Raw genomic sequence first — 12,272 nt, forward strand, 5'->3', positions numbered from 1 at the left:
GATCGGATATAACAGGCACCATGAGGACTTTTCTCCATGGGAGTAATGTCTCAAACTTTCTACGCTTTGATCGATTCCTGGAAGACCAGTAGGTGTTTTCGAAGCACATCTGTAATCATTCTGTAATCTGTGGACCTTCGGGGTGTTGATGAAACACAGAAATTGCATCGGGATTGAATGCAACAGGCACCATGCGAACTTTTCTCCAAGGGAATCATGTCTCAAACTATCTACGTTTGATCGATCCCTAGAAGACCAATTGTAGCTTCCGAAGCACATCTGGAAGCAGTTTTTGATCTGTGAATCTTCAGAGTGTTTGTGAAACACAGAAATTGCATCGTGATGGAATACAACATTCACCATGCTGACTTTTCTCCATTGGAGTAATGTCTCAAACTTTCTACGGTTTGATCGTTCCCTGGAAGACTAGTAGTAGTTCCCAAAGCACATCTGGAGGCATTCTGCGATAGGTGGACCTTCAGAGTGTTGATGAAACACAGAAATTGCATAGGGATTGATTACAGCAGGCACCATGCAGAATTTTATCCATGGGATTAATGTGTCAAACTGTCAAGGCTTTGATCGTTCCCTGGAAGTCCAGTAGTTGTTTCCGAAGCACATCTGGAGGCATTCTGTAATCTTTGGACCTTCAGAGTGTTGATGAAACACAGAAAGTGCATCGGGATTGAATATAACAGGCACCATGCGGACTTTTCTCCATGGGAGTAATGTCTCAAACTGTCAACGCTTTGATCGTTCCCTGGAAGTCCAGTAGTTGTTTCCGAAGCACATGTGGAGCCATTCTGTAATCTGTGGAAATTCAGAGTGTTGATGAAACACAGAAATTGAATCGCGATTGAATACAATAGGCACAATGCGGACTTTTCCCCATGGGAGTAATATCTCAAACTGTTAACGCTTTGATCGTTCCCTGGAAGACCAGTAGTTGTTTCCGAAGCACATCTGGAGGCATTCAGTAGTCTTTGGACCTTCAGAGTGTTGATGAAACACAGAAAGTGCATCGGGATTGAATATCACAGGCACCATGCGGACTTTTCTCCATGGGAGTAATGTCTCAAACTGTCTACGCTTTGATCGATTCCTGGAAGACCAGTAGTCGTTTTTGAAGCACATCTGAAATCATTCTGTAATCTGTGGACCTTCGGAGTGTTCATGAAACACAGAGTTTGCATCGGGATTGAATACAAAAGGCACAACGAGGACGTTTCTCCATGGGAGTAATGTCTCAACTGACTACGCTTAGATCGTTAATTGGAAGACCAGTATTAGTTTCCGAAGAACATCTGGAGGCATTCTGTAACCTGTGGACCTTCAGAGTGTTGAAACACAGAAATTGCATCTGGATTGAATACAACACGCAACATGCTGCCTTTTTCCCATGGGAGTAATGTCTCAACCTGTCACGCATTGATCGTTCCCTGGAACACCAGTTGTAGTTTCCGAAGCACATCTGGAGGCATTCTGTAATCTGTGGACCATCAGAGTGTTGATGAAACACACAAATTGCATCGGGATTGAATACAACAGGCACCATGAGGACTTTTCTCCATGGGAGTAATGTCTAAAACTGTTGACGCTTTGATCGTTCCTTGGAAGATCAGTAGTAGTTTCCGAAGCATATCTGGATGCATTCTGTAATCTGTGGACCTTCAGAGTGTTGATGAAACACAGAAATACATCGTGATTGAATACAACAGGCACCATGCTTACTTGTCTCCATGGGAGTAAGGTCTGAAACTGTCTACGTTTCGACCGTTCCCTGAAAGACCAGTAGTAGTTTCTGAAGCACATCTGGAGGCATTCTGTCATCTGTGGACCTTCAGAGTGTTCATGAAACACAGAAATTGCATCGGGATAGAATACAACTGGCACCATGCTCACTTTTCTCCATGAGAGTGATGTCTCACACTGTTTACGTTTTTGATCGTTCCCTGAAAGACCAGTAGTAGTTTCCGAAGCACATCTAGAAGGATTCTGTGATGTGTGAACCTTCAGAGTGTTCATGAAACACAGAAATTGCATCAGGATTGAATATAACAGGCTCCATGCGGACTTTTCTCCATGAGAGTGAGGTCTCAAAATGTCCACGCTTTGATCGTTCCCTGGAAGACCAGTAGTAGTTTCCTAAGCACATCTGGAGGCATTCTGTAAGCTGTGGACCTTCAGAGTGTTGATGAAACACAGAAATTGCATCGGGATTGAATACAACAGGCACCAATCAGACTTTTCTCCATGGAAGTAATTTCCCAAACTGTCTACGCTTTGTTCATTCCCTTGGAGACCAGTAGTAGTTTCTGAAGAACATCTGGAGGCATTCTGTTATCTGTGGACATTCAGAGTGTTGATGAAACACAGAAATTGCATCGGGATTGTATACCACTGGCACCATGCGAACTTTTCTCTATGGCAGTAATGTCGCAAACTGTCTGAAATTTGATTGGTTCCTGGAAGACCAGTAGTAGATTCCGAAGCACATCTGGAGGCATTCTGTAATCTGTGGACCATCAGAGTGTTGATGAAACACAGAAATTGCATCGGGATTGAATACAACAGGCACCATGCCGATTTCTCTTCATGAGAGTGATGTCTCACACTGTCTACGCTTTGATCGTTCCCTGGAAGACCAGTAGAAGTTTCCGAGGGAAATGTGGAGGCATTCTGTATGCTGTGGACCTTCAGAGTGTTGATGAAACACAGAAATTGCATCGTGATTAAATACAACAGGCACTGTGTGGACTTTTCTCCATGGGAGTAATGTCTCATACTGTCTAGGCTTTGATCGTTCCCTTTAAGACCAGTAGTAGTTTCCGAGGCACTCGGAAGGCATTCTGTAACCTGTGGACATCAGAGTGATGATGAAACACAGAAATTGCATCAGGATTGAATACAACAGGCACCATGCGGACTTTTCCTCATGTTAGTAACGTCTGAAACTGTCTACTCTTCGATCGTTCCCTGGAAGACCAGTAGTAGTTTATGAAGCACATCTGGAGGCATTCTGTAATCTGTGGACCATCAGAGTGTTGATGAAACACAGAAATTGCATCGGGATTGAATACAACAGGCACCATGCCGACTTCTCTCCATGAGAGTGATGTATCATAGTGTCTACGCTTTGATCGTTCCCTGGACGACCAGTAGAAGTTTCCAAGGCACATCTGGATGCATTCTGTATGATGTGGACCTTCAGAGTGTTGATGAAACACAGAAATTGCATTTTGATTAAATACAACAGGCACTATGTGGACTTCTCTCCATGGGAGTAATGTTTCAAACTGTCTCCGCTTTGATCGTTCCCTGGAAGACCAGTAGTAGTTTCCGATGCACATCGGGATGAATTCTGTATCCTGTGGACCTTCAGAGTTTTATGAAACACAGAAATTTCGTCGGGATTGAATACAACAGGCACCACGCGGACTTTTTTCCATGGGAATTATGTCTCAAACTGTCCAATCTTTTATCGTTACCTGGAAGACAAGTAGTAGTTTCCGAAGCACATTTGCAGGCGTTCTGTAATCTCTGGACGTTCAGAATGTTGATGAAACACAGAAATGTCATCGGGATTGAATACAACAGTGACCTGGCGGACTTTTGTCCATGGAAATAATGTCTCAAACTTTTTACGCTTTGATCGTTCCCTGGAAGACCAGTAGAAATTTCCGAAGAACATACTGAGGCATTCAGTAATCTGTGGACCATCAGAGTGTTGATGAAACACAGAAATTGCATCGGGATTGAATACAACATGCACCATGCGGCCTTTTTCCCATGGGAGTAATGTCTCAACCTATCACACTTTGATCATTCCATGGAAGACCAGTTGTAGCTTCCGAAGCACATCTGGAACCATTCCGTAATCTGTGGACATTCAGAGTGTTGATGAAACACAGAAATTGCTTCGGGATTGAATACAACAAGCACCATCCGGACTTTTCTCCATGGGAGTAATGCCTTACAGTGTCTACGCTTAGATCGTTCCCTGGAAGACGAGTAGTAGTTTCCGAAACACATTTGGACTCATTCTTTAATCAATGGACCTTCAGAGTGTTGATGAAACACTGAAATTGAATCGGGATTGAATACAACAGGCACCATGCTGACTTTTCTCCATGGGCATAATGTCTCACACTGTCTACGTTTCGATCGATTCCTGGGAGACAAGTAGTAGTTTTTGAAGCACATCTGCAGGCATTCGGTATTCTGTAGACCTTCAGAGTGTTGATGAAACACAAAAATTGCATCGGGATTGAATACAACAGGCACCACTCGGTTTTTTCTCCATGGGAGTAATGTCACACACTGTCTACGCTTCGATCATTCAGTGGAAGACCAGTAGTAGTTTCCGAAGCACATCTGGAGACATTCTGTTATCTGTGGACCTTCAGAATGTTTGAAGAAACACAGAAATTGCTTCGGGATTCAATACAACAGGCACCATGTGGACTTTCTCCATGGCAGTGTTGTCTCAAACTGTCTACATTTTGATCGTTCCCTGGAAGACAAGTAGTAGATTAAGAAGCACATCTGGAGGCATTCCGTAATCTGTGGAGCTTCAGAGTGTATATGGAACACATAAATTGCATCGGGATGGAATACGACAGGCACCATGCGGACTTTTCTCCATGGGTGTAATGTCTCCAAATGTCTACGCTTTAATCATTCCCTGGAAGACCAGTAGTAGTTTCCGAAGCACATGTGGTGGCATTTCGTAATCATTGGAGCTTCAGAGTGTTGATGAAACACAGAAATTGCATCGGGATTGAATACAACAGGCACCATGCGGACTTTTCTCCATGGGAGTAATGTCTCAAACTGTCTACGCTTTAATCATGCCTGGAAGGCCAGTAGTAGTTTCCGAAGCACATCTGGAGGCATTCCGTAATCTGTGGAGGTTCAGCGTGTTGATGAAACACAGAAATTGCATCGGGATTGAATACAACAGGCACCATGCGGACTTTTCTCCATGGGAGTAATGCCTCAAAGTGTCTACTCTTAGATCGTTCCCTGGAAGATGAGTAGTAGTTTCCGAAACACATTTGGACTCATTCTTTAATCTGTGGTCCTTCAGAGTGTTGATGAAACACTGAAATTGAATCGGGATTGAATACAACAGGCACCTTGCGGACTTTTCTCAATGGGCATAATGTCTCACACTGTCTACGCTTCGATCGATTCCTGGGAGACAAGCAGCAGTTTTTGAAGTACATCTGCAGGCATTCGGTATTCTGTAGACCTTCAGAGTTTTGATGAAACAAAGAAATTGCATCGGGATTGAATACAACAGGCAGCATGCGGAGTTTTCTCCATGGGAGTAATGTCTCACACTGTCTACGTTTCGATCGTTTCCTGGGAGAGAAGTAGCAGTTTTTGAAGCACATCTGCAGGCATTCGGTATTCTGTAGACCTTCAGAGTGTTGATGAAACACAAAAATTGCATCGGGATTGAATACAACAGGCACCATGCGGACTTTTCCTCATGTTAGTAACGTCTGAAACTGTCTGCGCTTCGATCGTTCCCTGGAAGACCAGTAGTAGTTTATGAAGCACATCTGGAGGCATTCTGTAATCTGTGGACCATCAGAGTGTTGATGAAACACAGAAATTGCATCGGGATTGAATACAACAGGCACCATGCCGACTTCTCTCCATGAGAGTGATGACTCAAACTGTCTACGCTTTGATTGATCCCTGGACGATCAGTAGTAGTTTCCGAAGCACATCTGGAGGCATTCTGTAAGCTGTGGACTTTCAGAGTGTTGATGAAACACAGAAATTGCATCGGCATTGAATACAACACGATCCATGAACATTTTTTTTTCCATGGGGGTAATGTATCGAACTGTTTACGATTTGATCGTTCCCTGGATGACCAGTAGTGGTTTCCGAGGCACATCTGGATGCATTCTGTTATCTGTGGATCTTCACAGTGTTGATGAAACACAGAAATTGCATCGGGATTTTATACAACAGGCACCATGCGGACTTTTCTCCATGGGAGTAATGTCTCAAACTTCCTACGCTTTGATCGATTCCTGGAAGACCAGTAGTAGTTTTTGAAGCACATCTGAAATCATTCTGTAATCTGTGGACCTTCGGAGTGTTGATGAAACACAGAATTTGCATCGGGATTGAATACAACAGGCACCATGCCGACTTCTCTCCATGAGAGTGATGTATCATAGTGTCTACGCTTTGATCGTTCCCTGGACGACCAGTAGAAGTTTCCAAGGCACATGTGGAGGCATTCTGTATGCTGTGGACCTTCAGAGTGTTGATGAAACACAGAAATTGCATTTTGATTAAATACAACAGGCACTATGTGGACTTTTCTCCATGGGAGTAATGTTTCAAACTGTCTCCGCTTTGATCGTTCCCTGGAAGACCAATAGTAGTTTCCGATGCACATCGGGAGGAATTCTGTATCCTGTGGACCTTCAGAGTTTTATGAAACACAGAAATTTCGTCGGGATTGAATACAACAGGCACCACGCGGACTTTTTTCCATGGTAATTATGTCTCAAACTGTCCAATCTTTTATCGTTACCTGGAAGAAGGGTAGTAGTTTCCGAAGCACATTTGGAGGCGTTCTGTAATCTCTGGACGTTCAGAATGTTGATGAAACACAGAAATGTCATCGGGATTGAATACAACAGTGACCTGAAGGACTTTTGTCCATGGAAATAATGTCTCAAACTTTTTACGCTTTGATCGTTCCCTGGAAGACCAGTAGAAATTTCCGAAGAACATACTGAGGCATTCAGTAATCTGTGGACCATCAGAGTGTCGATGAAACACAGAAATTGCATCGGGATTGAATACAACATGCACCATGCGGCCTTTTTCCCATGGGAGTAATGTCACAACCTATCACACTTTGATCATTCCATGGAAGACCAGTTGTAGCTTCCGAAGCACATCTGGAACCATTCCGTAATCTGTGGACATTCAGAGTGTTGATGAAACACAGAAATTGCATCGGGATTGAATACAACAAGCACCATCCGGACTTTTCTCCATGGGAGTAATGTCTCAGACTGTTTACGTTTTAATAGTTCCCTGGAAGACCAGTAGTAGTTTCCAAAGCACAGCTGGAGGCATTCTGTCATCTGTGGACCTTCCGAGTGTTGATGAAACACAGAAATTGCATCAGGATAGAGTACAACTGGCACAATGCTCACTTTTCTCCATGAGAGTGTTGTCTCACACTGTTTACGCTTTAATCCTTCCCTGGAAGACCAGTAGTAGTTTCCGAAGCACATCTAGAGGGATTCTGTGATGTGTGAACCTTCAGAGTGTTGATGAAACACAGAAATTGCATCGGGATTGAATACAACAGGCTCCATGCGGACTTTTCTCCATGACAGTGATGTCTCAAAATGTCTACGCTTTGATCGGTCAATGGAAGACCAGTAGTAGTTTGATAAAGCGTATCTGGAGGCTTTCTGTAAGCTGTGGACCTTCAGAGTGTTGATGAAACACAGAAATTGCATCGGGATTGAATACAACAGGCAGCATGCCGACTTCTCTCCATGAGAGTGATGTCTAATACTGTCTATGCTTTGATCGTTACCAGGATGACCAGTAGAAGTTTCCGAGGCACATGTGGAGGCATTCTGTATGCTGTGGACCTTCAGAGTGTCGATGAAACACAGAAATTGCATCGGGATTGAATACAAAAGGCACAACGAGGACGTTTCTACATGGGAGTAATGTCTCAACTGATTACGCTTAGATCGTTAATTGGAAGACCAGTATTAGTTTCCGAAGAACATCTGGAGGCATTCTGTAATCTGTGGACCTTCAGAGTGTTGATGAAACACAGAATTTGGAATGGGATTGAATACAACAGGCACCATGCGGACGTTTCTCCATAGCGGTAATGTCTCAGCTGTTTACGCTTAGATCGGTCATTGGAAGACCAGTAGATGTTTCCGAAGCACATCTGGAGACAATCTGTACTCTGTGGACATTCTGAGAGTTGATGAAACACAGAAGTTGCATCGGCATTCAATACAACAGGCACTATGCGGACTTTTCTCCATGGGAGTAATGTCTCAACTGTCTACGCTTAGATCGTTCCCTGGAAGACCAGTAGAAGTTTCCGAAGCACATCTGGAGGCATTCTGTAATCAATGGACCTTCCGAGTGTTGATGAAACACAGAAGTTGAATCGGGATTGAATACAACAGGCACAATGCGGACTTTTCTCCATAAGAGTAAGGTCGCAAACTAACTACGCTTTGATATGATCCTGAAAGACATGTAGTAGTTTCCGAAGCACATGTGGAGGCATTCTGTAATCTGTAGACTTTCAGAGTGTTTATGAAACCCAGAAATTGCATCGGGATTGAGTACAACTGGCACCAGGCAGACGTTTCTCCATGGGACTAATGTCTCAAACTGTCTACGCTTACATCGTTCCCTGCAAGACTAGTAGAAGTTTCCGATACACATCTTGAAGCATTCTGTAATCTGTGGACCTTCAGAGTGTTGACGAAACACAGAAATTGCATCGCGATTAAATACATCAGGCACAATGCGGACTTTTCTCCATGGGAGTAATGTCTCAAACTCTCTACGCTTCATTCGAATCCTGTGAGACCAGTAGTAGTTTCCGAAGCACATCTGGAGGCATTCTGTAATCTGTGGACCTTCCGAGTGATGGTGAAACACAGTAATTGCATCGGCATTGAATACAACAGGCACCATGCAGACTTTTCTCCAAGGGAGTCATGTCTCAAACTATCTACGATTTGATCGTTCCCTAGAAAACCAATTGTAGTTTCCGAAGCACATCTGGAAGCAGTATGTGATCTGTGGATCTTCAGAGTGTTTGTGAAACACAGAAATTGCATCGTGATGGAATACAACATTCACCATGCCGACTTTTCTCCATGGGAGTAATGTCTCAAACTGTCTACGCTTTGATCGTTCCCTGGAAGGCTAGTTGTAGTTTCCGAATCACATCTGGAGGCGCTCTGTAATCTGAGGACCTTCAGAGTGTTGATGAAACGAAGAAATTGCATCGGCATTGAATACAACAGGCACCATGCAGACATTTCTCCATGGGAGTAATGTCTCAAACTGTCAACGCTTTGATCGTTCCCTGGAATACCAGTAGTTGTTTCCGAAGCTCATCTGGAGGCATTCTGTAATCTGTGGACATTCAGAGTGTTGTTAAAAACACAGAAATTGCATCGCGATTGAATATAGCAGGCACCATGCAGAATTTTATATATGGGATTAATGTCTCAAACTATCTACGCATTGATCGTTCCCTGGAAGACCAGTAGTAGTTTCCGAAGCACATCTGGAGGCGCTCTGTAATCTGAGGACCTTCAGAGTGTTGATGAAACAAAGAAATTGCATTGGCATTGAATACAACAGGCACCATGCAGACTTTTCTCCATGGGAGTAATGTCTCAAACTGTCAACGCTTTGATCGTTCCCTGGAATACCAGTAGTTGTTTCCGAAGCACATCTGGAGGCATTCTGTAATCTGTGGACATTCAGAGTGTTGATGAAACACAGAAATTGCATCGCGATTGAATACAGCAGGCACCATGCAGAATCTTATCCATGGGATTAATGTCTCAACTATCTACGAATTGATCGTTCCCTGGAATACCAGTAGTTGTCTCCGAAGCACATCTGGAGGCATTCAGTAATATTTGGACCTTCAGAGTGTTGATGAAACACAGAGTTTGCATCGGGATTGAATACAAAAGGCACCACGCGGCCGTTTCTCCATGGGAGTAATGTCTCAACTGACTACGCTTAGATCGTTAATTGGAAGACCAGTATTAGTTTCCGAAGCATATCTGGAGGCATTCTGTAATCTGTGGACCTTCAGAGTAATGATGAAGCACAGAAATTGCATCGGGATTGAATGCAACTGGCACCATGCGGACGTTTCTCCATGGGCGTAATGTTTCAAACTGCCTACGCTTTGATCGTTATCTGGAAGACCAGTAGTACTGTCCGAAGCACATCTGGACTCCTTCAGTAATCTTCGGAGCTTCAGAGTGTTGATGAAACACAGAAAGTGCATCGGGATTGAATATAACAGGCACCATGCGGACTTTAATCCATGGGAGTAATGTCTCAAACTTTCTACGCTTTGATCGATTCCTGGAAGACCAGTAGTTGTTTTTGAAGCACATCTGAAATCATTCTGTAATCTGTGGACCTACGGAGTGTTGATAAAACAAAGAATTTGCATCTGGATTGAATACAAGAGGCACCATGCGGACGTTTCTCCATAGCGGTAATGTCTCAGCTGTCTACGCTTACATCGGTCATTGGAAGACCAGTAGTTGTTTCCGAAGCACATCTGGAGACAATCTGTACTCTGTGGACATTCTGAGTGTTGATGAAACAAAGAAATTGAATCGGGATTGAATACAACAGTCACCATGCGCACTTTCCTCCATGGGAGTAATGTCTCAACTGTCTACGCTTAGATCGTTCCCTGGAAGACCAGTAGAAGTTTCCGAAGCACATCTGGAGGCATTCTGTAATCAATGGACCTTCCGAGTGTTGATGAAACACAGAAGTTGAATCGGGATTGAATACAACAGGCACAATGCGGACTTTTCTCCATGAGAGTAAGGTCGCAAACTAACTACGCTTTGATATGATCCTGAAAGACATGTAGTAGTTTCCGAAGCACATGTGGAGGCATTCTGTAATCTGTAGACTTTCAGAGTGTTTATGAAACCCAGAAATTGCATCGGGATTGAGTACAACTGGCACCAGGCAGACGTTTCTCCATGGGACTAATGTCTCAAACTGTCTACGCTTACATCGTTCCCTGCAAGACTAGTAGAAGTTTCCGATACACATCTTGAAGCATTCTGTAATCTGTGGACCTTCAGAGTGTTGACGAAACACAGAAATTGCATCGCGATTAAATACATCAGGCACAATGCGGACTTTTCTCCATGGGAGTAATGTCTCAAACTCTCTACGCTTCATTCGAATCCTGTGAGACCAGTAGTAGTTTCCGAAGCACATCTGGAGGCATTCTGTAATCTGTGGACCTTCCGAGTGATGGTGAAACACAGTAATTGCATCGGCATTGAATACAACAGGCACCATGCAGACTTTTCTCCAAGGGAGTCATGTCTCAAACTATCTACGATTTGATCGTTCCCTAGAAAACCAATTGTAGTTTCCGAAGCACATCTGGAAGCAGTATGTGATCTGTGGATCTTCAGAGTGTTTGTGAAACACAGAAATTGCATCGTGATGGAATACAACATTCACCATGCCGACTTTTCTCCATGGGAGTAATGTCTCAAACTGTCTACGCTTTGATCGTTCCCTGGAAGGCTAGTAGTAGTTTCCGAATCACATCTGGAGGCGCTCTGTAATCTGAGGACCTTCAGAGTGTTGATGAAACGAAGAAATTGCATCGGCATTGAATACAACAGGCACCATGCAGACATTTCTCCATGGGAGTAATGTCTCAAACTGTCAACGCTTTGATCGTTCCGTGGAATACCAGTAGTTGTTTCCGAAGCTCATCTGGAGGCATTCTGTAATCTGTGGACATTCAGAGTGTTGTTAAAAACACAGAAATTGCATCGCGATTGAATATAGCAGGCACCATGCAGAATTTTATATATGGGATTAATGTCTCAAACTATCTACGCATTGATCGTTCCCTGGAAGACCAGTAGTAGTTTCCGAAGCACATCTGGAGGCGCTCTGTAATCTGAGGACCTTCAGAGTGTTGATGAAACAAAGAAATTGCATTGGCATTGAATACAACAGGCACCATGCAGACTTTTCTCCATGGGAGTAATGTCTCAAACTGTCAACGCTTTGATCGTTCCCTGGAATACCAGTAGTTGTTTCCGAAGCACATCTGGAGGCATTCTGTAATCTGTGGACATTCAGAGTGTTGATGAAACACAGAAATTGCATCGCGATTGAATACAGCAGGCACCATGCAGAATCTTATCCATGGGATTAATGTCTCAACTATCTACGAATTGATCGTTCCCTGGAATACCAGTAGTTGTCTCCGAAGCACATCTGGAGGCATTCAGTAATATTTGGACCTTCAGAGTGTTGATGAAACACAGAGTTTGCATCGGGATTGAATACAAAAGGCACCACGCGGCCGTTTCTCCATGGGAGTAATGTCTCAACTGACTACGCTTAGATCGTTAATTGGAAGACCAGTATTAGTTTCCGAAGCATATCTGGAGGCATTCTGTAATCTGTGGACCTTCAGAGTAATG

The sequence above is a fragment of the Schistocerca gregaria genome, chromosome 7, assembly GCF_023897955.1.
Source record: "Schistocerca gregaria isolate iqSchGreg1 chromosome 7, iqSchGreg1.2, whole genome shotgun sequence".
Lineage (NCBI taxonomy): Eukaryota > Metazoa > Arthropoda > Insecta > Orthoptera > Acrididae > Schistocerca > Schistocerca gregaria.